The 7,812-nt window shown below is 45.1% G+C and overlaps 3 non-coding genes across 3 annotated transcripts; 1 reads left to right on the forward strand and 2 right to left on the reverse strand.

Annotated features, from left to right (window-relative positions):
- Positions 1 to 1,255: 1,255 nt before the first annotated feature.
- Positions 1,256 to 1,326, reverse strand: TRNAG-GCC (transfer RNA glycine (anticodon GCC)). Its single transcript has one exon. It is a non-coding gene; the product is annotated as a tRNA-Gly (tRNA).
- A 133-nt stretch (positions 1,327 to 1,459) lies between these two features.
- On the forward strand, positions 1,460 to 1,532 carry TRNAK-CUU (transfer RNA lysine (anticodon CUU)). Its single transcript has one exon. It is a non-coding gene; the product is annotated as a tRNA-Lys (tRNA).
- A 779-nt stretch (positions 1,533 to 2,311) lies between these two features.
- Positions 2,312 to 2,382, reverse strand: TRNAG-GCC (transfer RNA glycine (anticodon GCC)). The gene has a single exon. It is a non-coding gene; the product is annotated as a tRNA-Gly (tRNA).
- Between the last annotated feature and the right edge of the window lie 5,430 nt (positions 2,383 to 7,812).

Genomic DNA, 7,812 nt, shown 5'->3' on the forward strand with positions numbered 1-7,812 from the left:
TGCCTCCATACATTAAAAAAAAAAAATCAAATACTCACCTCCCTTCTGCTACCTGCTGCCCGCTGCTCGGGTCCGAACTCCAGCGTTGTCGGCGTCTTCCCGCTCAGCGCTCCCTGTGACGGCTCAGGGGAGGGCGCGGTGTAAAGACGTCACCTGAGACGTCACAGGGAGCACAGAGCAGGAAGACAGCTGATCTGCGGAGGCATGGGGAGAGGTAAGTATCGGGCAGCCGGGGCCCTGAGCAAGCGGCGGAGAAGGGCGGGCGCTGACACCGCTCTCTTCCGCCCATAGCCCAGCGGGGTGCGCGACCGCCAGTGGGCCCCTCTGCCTGCTCAGGGCCCCGGCATTTGCCCGGGTGCGCCGGGTGCTGACGCCGGCCCTGGGATGACCCACTACGTGTGGTTCCCTGGAAAAATTCCTCTGAAGATTCCATCAAGCTTCCTCTTTGGATCTTCCGTGCCACAGTTTTTGTTGCGCTGATGACACTTGTGACAATACTAGAGAACTTGGCTTTAAAGCGCACCTGTCAGCAGGATTGTGCTTAGTAAACCACATACACTGACCGGTGGGCGCCATTACACTGAGTAAAATGATAGCTTTGTTGATGAAATCCGTCCAGAGGTTCTTTTATAATCTTTAGTTTCAGTTTTGCCATAATGAGATACTCATGCTCTGGGGTGGGACTTTAGGGAGGTGCTGTAGCTGGTGCTCTCATTATGTATGCCTATCTCTGACAGGTCACTGTGCTTTCAGTCGCCGGCCTAATATTTTAAATATTGCCTTTGTAATTTCTCTGCCAATTTGAAATTTACATCCCCAAAATGGCCGCAAAGGCCCGCGCATGCGCAGTAGCATCTTTCGGTTGCCGAAAGATGTTACTGCACACGCGCGGTTGCCATTTTGCTAAAGGAAAAAGAAACTTGCCTGCAGCAATATGGCACCCAGCAACCGAAAGATGCTACTGCGCATGCGCGGGCCCCGGCGGCCATTTTGGGGGATGTAAATTTCAAATTGACAGAGAAATTACAAAGGCAATATTCACTGTCAACCCAGATAACCCCTTGCGAACTGCCCCCTTCTGCTTGCTACAAAACATGACAAACTGCATAGCCCCGCAGGATAAAGGGCAGGGAAGGCCCAAAAGGATGGGAAGCGAAAGAAAAGCAGCAAGTGCCCAATGTTTTCGCAAGTGTCTGCAAAGTCAATGAGGGAAGAGATGCGCTGCAATGGTCAGCAAATGAGAGAAGAGCTGTGCTGCATTGGCTGGGAATCAAACCCAGGCCTCCCACGTGGCAGGTGAGAATTCTACCACTGAACCACCAATGCTTGGATGAGTCCTTTATGGCAGTGGTGCCTGCCAGAACAAGGTTCCAGGATCAGACGGCCACCATCGCCCGACCTGACCAAATGAAGCTCTTGTGGTGCGGTGCGGTGCGGTGCGGTGCGGTGCATGTCTGCAGCCCAGCTAGCTCAGTTGGTAGAGCATGAGACTCTTAATTTCAGGGTCGTGGGTTCGAGCCCCATGTTGGGCAGTTGCTTATTGCTGCCTTTTACTACTTATGCTAACCACTGTCAACCCAGATAACCCCTTACGAACTGCCCCCTTCTGCTTGCTACAAAACACGACAAACAGCATAGCCCCGCAGGATAAAGGGCAGGGAAGGCCCAAAAGAATGGGAAGCGAAAGAAAAGCAGCAAGTGCCCATTGTTTTCGCAAGTGTCTGCAAAGTCAATGAGGGAAGAGATGCGCTGCAATGGTCAGCAAATGAGAAAAAGAGCTGTGCTGCATTGGGCAGGAATCAAACCCAGGCCTCCCACATTGAAGGCGAGAATTCTACCACTGAACAACCAATGCTTGGATGAGTCCTTTATGTCAGTGGTGCCTGCCAGATCCAGGTCCCAGGATCAGATGGCCACCACCACCCGACCTGACCAAATGAAGCTCTTGCGGTGCGGTGCGTTGCGTTGCGTTGCGTGTGTGTCTGCAGCCCGGCTAGCTCAGTCGGTAGAGCATGAAACTCTTAATCTCAGGGTTGTGCGTTCGAGCCCCATGTTGGGCGGTTGCTTATTGCTGCCTTTTACTACTTATGCTAACCACTGTCAACCCATATAACCCCTTAAGAACTGCCCCCTTCTGCTTGCTACAAAACATGACAAACAGCATAGCCCCACAGGATAAAGGGCAGGGAAGGCCCAAAAGGATGGGAAGCAAAAGAAAAGCAGCAAGTGCCCAATGTTTTTGCAAGTGTCTGCAAAGTCAATGAGGGAAGAGATGCGCTGCAATGGTCAGCAAATGAGAAAAGAGCTGTGCTGCATTGGCTGGGAATCGAACACAGGCCTCACGCTAGGCAGGTGAGAATTCTACCACTGAACCACCAATGCTTGCATGAGTCCTTTATGTCAGTGGTGCCTGCCAGAACAAGGTTCCAGGATCAGACGGCCACCATCGCCCGACCTGACCACATGAAGCTCTTGCGGTGTGTGTGTGTGTGTGTGTGTGTGTGTGTGTGTGTGTGTGTGTGTGTGTGTGTGTGTGTGTGTGTGTATGTGTATGTGTATGTGTTTGTGTGTATATGTATGGATGTGTGTGTGTGTGTATGTATGTGTGTGTGTGTGTGTGTGTGTATATGTATGTGTGTGTGTGTGTGTGTATGTGTGTGTGTGTATATGTATGGATGTGTGTGTGTGTGTATGTATGTGTGTGTGTGTGTGTATGTATGTGTGTGTGTGTGTGTATATGTGTGTGTGTGTATGTATGTGTGCGTGTGTGTGTGTGTATGTGTTTGTATGTATGTGTGTGTGTATGTGTGTGTGTATGTATGTGTGTGTGTATGTGTGTGTATGTATGTGTGTGTGTATGTATGTATGTGTGTGTGTATGTATGTGTGTGTGTGTGTGTGTGTGTGTGTGTGTGTGTGTGTGTATGTGTGTGTGCGTGTGTGTGTGTGTGTGTATGTACAGTACAGACCAAAAGTTTGGACACACCTTCTCATTTAAAGATTTTTCTGTATTTTCATGACTATGAAAATTGTAAATTCACCCTGAAGGCATCAAAACTATGAATTAACACATGTGGAATTATATACTTAACAAAAAAGTGTGAAACAACTGAAAATATGTCTTATATTCTAGGTTCTTCAAAGTAGCCACCTTTTGCTTTGATGACTGCTTTGCACACTCTTGCCATTCTCTTGATGAGCTTCACGAGGTAGTCACCGGAAATGGTCTTCCAACAATCTTGAAGGAGTTCCCAGAAATGCTTAGCACTTGTTGGCCCTTTTGCCTTCACTCTGCAGTCCAGCTCACCCCAAACCATCTCGATTGGGTTCAGGTCTGGTGACTGTGGAGGCCAGGTCATCTGGCGTAGCACCCCATCACTCTCCTTCTTGGTCAAATAGCCCTTACACAGCCTGGAGGTGTGTTTTGGGTCATTGTCCTGTTGAAAAATAAATGATGGTCCAACTAAACACAAACCGGATGGAATAGCATGCCGCTGCAAGATGCTGTGGTAGCCATGCTGGTTCAGTATGCCTTCAATTTTGAATAAATCCACAACAGTGTCACCAGCAAAGCACCCCCACACCATCACTCCTCCTCCTCCATGCTTCACTGTGTGAACCAGGCATGTAGAGTCCATCCGTTCACCTTTTCTGCGTCGCAAAAAGACACGGTGGTTGGAACCAAAGATCTCAAATTTGGACTCATCAGACCAAAGCACAGATTTCCACTGGTCTAATGTCCATTCCTTGTGTTCTTTAGCCTTAACAAGCCTCTTCTGCTTGTTGCCTGTCCTTAGCAGTGGTTTCCTAGCAGCTATTTTACCATGAAGGCGAGCTGCACAAAGTCTCCTCTTAACAGTTGATGTAGAGATGTGTCTGCTGCTAGAACTCTGTGTGGCATTGACCTGGTCTCTAATCTGAGCTGCTGTTAACCTGCAATTTCTGAGGCTGGTGACTCGGATAAACTTATCCTCAGAAGCAGAGGTGACTCTTGGTCTTCCTTTTCTTTTAGGCGGTCCTCATGTGAGCCAGTTTCTTTGTAGCGCTTGATGGTTTTTGCAACTGCATTTGGGGACACTTTCAAAGTTTTCCCAATTTTTCGCACTGACTGACCTTCATTTCTTAAAGTAATGATGGGCACTCGTTTTTCTTTACTTAGCTGCTTTTTTCTTGCCATAATACAAATTCTAACAGTCTATTCAGTAGGACTATCACCTGTGTATCCACCTGACTTCTGCACAACACAACTGATGGTCCCAACCCCATTTATAAGGCAAGAAATCCCACTTATTAAACCTGACAGGGCACACCTGTGAAGTGAAAACCATTTCCGGTGACTACCTCTTGAAGCTCATCAAGAGAATGCCAAGAGTGTGCAAAGCAGCCATCAAAGCAAAAGGTGGCTACTTTGAAGAACCTAGAATATAAGACATATTTTCAGTTGTTTCACACTTTTTTGTCAAGTATATGATTCCACATGTGTCAGTTCATAGTTTTGTTGCCTTCAGTGTGAATGTACAATTTTCATAGTCATGAAAATACAGAAAAATCTTTAAATGAGAAGGTGTGTCCAAACTTTTGGTCTGTACTGTATGTGTGTGTGTATGTGTGTATGTGTGTGTGTATGTATGTGTGTGTGTATGTGTGTGTGTGTATGTGTGCGTGTATATGTGTGTGTGTGTGTGTGTGTGTATGTGTGTGTGTAATGTATTGTAGTGTAGTGTAGTGTAGTGTGAGTGTAGTGTAGTGTAGTGTAATGTAGTGTAGTGTGAGTGTAGTGTAGTGTAGTGTAGTGTAGTGTAGTGTAGTGTAGTGTAGTGTGAGTGTATTAATATAGTCATCTACCTCCTTCTCCTGAAGAATGTGGCAGTAGATCAGTATAGTAACACACACCACACTACATACACATATAAGCAGCTTTAGTATAAAGAATCCTCATGGGGGGGCTTCTTTAAGTGAGATGGAGGTATGGCATGAGACCACTTGTCTCTGCCGAATGTCTGCGCAGGGCCTGTGCGGCTAGCAGTTTTACTGGCCCATTGTGATTGGCCCCTTAGCAGGTTTATTGCATGTATCCGGCAGTTTGTCATATTAGTAAGTCTTTAAAACCTTTCAGAAATTACAGTACATAGTTGGGGTTTGTTCACACTGAGTTTTTGATGAGTCTTTGGAGCAGAAACGGAGTGGAAACTCACCTCAAAAATGTAAAACTTCTCAAAAACTTGGAGGTTCAGTTTCTGCTTTGAAAGCGTCAGAAAGACTCCTTGTACTCACAGCCTTAGTATGATTGAGAAAAAGACATGTCCATCAAGTTCTATGGAGTGATTGGTAAGGGGTGTAGATCCATCCATAATGTCTGATCCAATGCTTTACTAGAGCCTAAAGCTGGAAAATCTGGGTTATGTTAATAACAAATAAACCTTAGAAAAACAGTTTTCTGCCCTTTTTCTTTCTGGTGTCCTGCATGTGGTTTTCTTCTGTAGAATACACTAGATGTACGAGTATACAAGTATTCCATGTCACCTCTGTGAAGTTACTGAGCATTCACATCACTTTGTAGAAAGCACCATGTCCATGTACCTGAACATCGCTGGTTGTACGGGGATCAGAGCCAAAAAAGGGGGAAAAAAGGGCCCGATTTGTAATGTGTTTTTAAGTCACTTTTCTTTTGATGTCTTTTAGTTTTCCTACATATTTTTGCGCCTGATTCTTATAAATTGTGCGTGTGGTTTCATGAATTTGGGTGGATTTAGCACAAGTCTCATATGTTCGACTGCAATGTCGCAAAAAAACGGAGTAAAAATGACAGCCGCCTATAGAATAATTTGGGGTGGGGGCCTAGTACATTTCTGCAGAAGGGTCTAGCCTATTTTTGCTGTCACTTGAGAGCTTGAGGAAGGTGAGTGTTTTTGCTCCTTTCATGTGGTGTTGGTGCAGTGTGTCGGCCATTGTTGCTGTGGTTTTGTGCTTGTGGGGCGGCGTGGCCTGGAGTCATGGGGACTCGGTCTTGCAGCATGGGTGCTGTGAGGCATCGGGCCGCCCGCCCTGCTGGTGCATTGTCGCTGCGGCGGTGGGTGGCGCACGGCTCCGCTCCCGTTCAGGCAGGAAATGTTAGGACCCACTATGAGGTTTGCCGTGACGTGGCAGTGGGCTTCATACAGTCTGAGCATTACATCAAATGGATGAGTTTTTGGAGGTGCGCTCCATGCTCCTTTTTTTTACATTTCTGTAAAGACTTTGCAACATTTTAAATAAACCCAGGCGAAGACATAAAATAGACTTTACAAAAGAGGCAAATTAAAACCGTATAAGGCCGAAATGAGAAACAGACAAAAACACAGAAAACCACACAAAAATGTGCAAATGAAAGAATGGATTGGGCCCAAAGTTTATTATTATAGAGGGATTGATACCTTTACTTATAAAAAGGGACTTAAAATGGGAGTTGCATCACAGCTCAATACAACCTACTTTATATTTCAGCAAATACATTAATGTAATTATAGCGGAGCATGGTATGGATGGTGTATATAAATATGCAGACAAGATGGCGGTATATTATTATACCTATAGCTGTGCATGGTATGGATGGTGTATATAAACATGCAGACAAGATGGCGGTATATTATCATACCTATAGCGGTGCATGGTATGGATGGTGTATATAAACATGCAGACAAGATGGCGGTATATTATCATACCTATAGCGGTGCATGGTATAGATGGTGTATATAAACATGCAGACAAGATGGCGGTATATTATCATACCTATAGCGGTGCATGGTATAGATGGTGTATATAAACATGCAGACAAGATGGCGGTATATTATCGTACCTATAGCGGTGCATCGTATAGATGGTGTATATAAACATGCAGACAAGATGGCGGTATATTATCGTACCTATAGCGGTGCATGGTATTGATGGTGTATATAAACATGCAGACAAGATGGCGGTATATTATCATACCTATAGCGGTGCATGGTATAGATGGTGTATATAAACATGCAGACAAGATGGCGGTATATTATCATACCTATAGCGGTGCATGGTATAGATGGTGTATATAAACATGCAGACAAGATGGCGGTATATTATCGTACCTATAGCGGTGCATCGTATAGATGGTGTATATAAACATGCAGACAAGATGGCGGTATATTATCGTACCTATAGCGGTGCATGGTATGGATGGTGTATATAAACATGCAGACAAGATGGCGGTATATTATCGTACCTATAGCGGTGCATGGTATGGATGGTGTATATAAACATGCAGACAAGATGGCGGTATATTATCATACCTATAGCGGTGCATGGTATAGATGGTGTATATAAACATGCAGACAAGATGGCGGTATATTATCGTACCTATAGCGGTGCATGGTATGGATGGTGTATATAAACATGCAGACAAGATGGCGGTATATTATCGTACCTATAGCGGTGCATGGTATGGATGGTGTATATAAACATGCAGACAAGATGGCGGTATATTATCATACCTATAGCGGTGCATGGTATGGATGGTGTATATAAACATGCAGACAAGATGGCGGTATATTATCATACCTATAGCGGTGCATGGTATGGATGGTGTATATAAACATGCAGACAAGATGGCGGTATATTATCGTACCTATAGCGGTGCATAGTATGGATGTTGTATATAAACATGCAGACAAGATGGCGGCATATTATCATACCTATAGCGGTGCATGGTATGGATGGTGTATATAAACATGCAGACAAGATGGCAGTATATTATCGTACCTATAGCGGTGTATGGTATGGATGGTGTATATAAACATGC

Source organism: Phyllobates terribilis, unplaced genomic scaffold, assembly GCF_046119375.1.
Source record: "Phyllobates terribilis strain yellow unplaced genomic scaffold, ASM4611937v1 Scaffold_36__1_contigs__length_13169755, whole genome shotgun sequence".
In the NCBI taxonomy this organism is placed as follows: Eukaryota; Metazoa; Chordata; class Amphibia; order Anura; family Dendrobatidae; genus Phyllobates; species Phyllobates terribilis.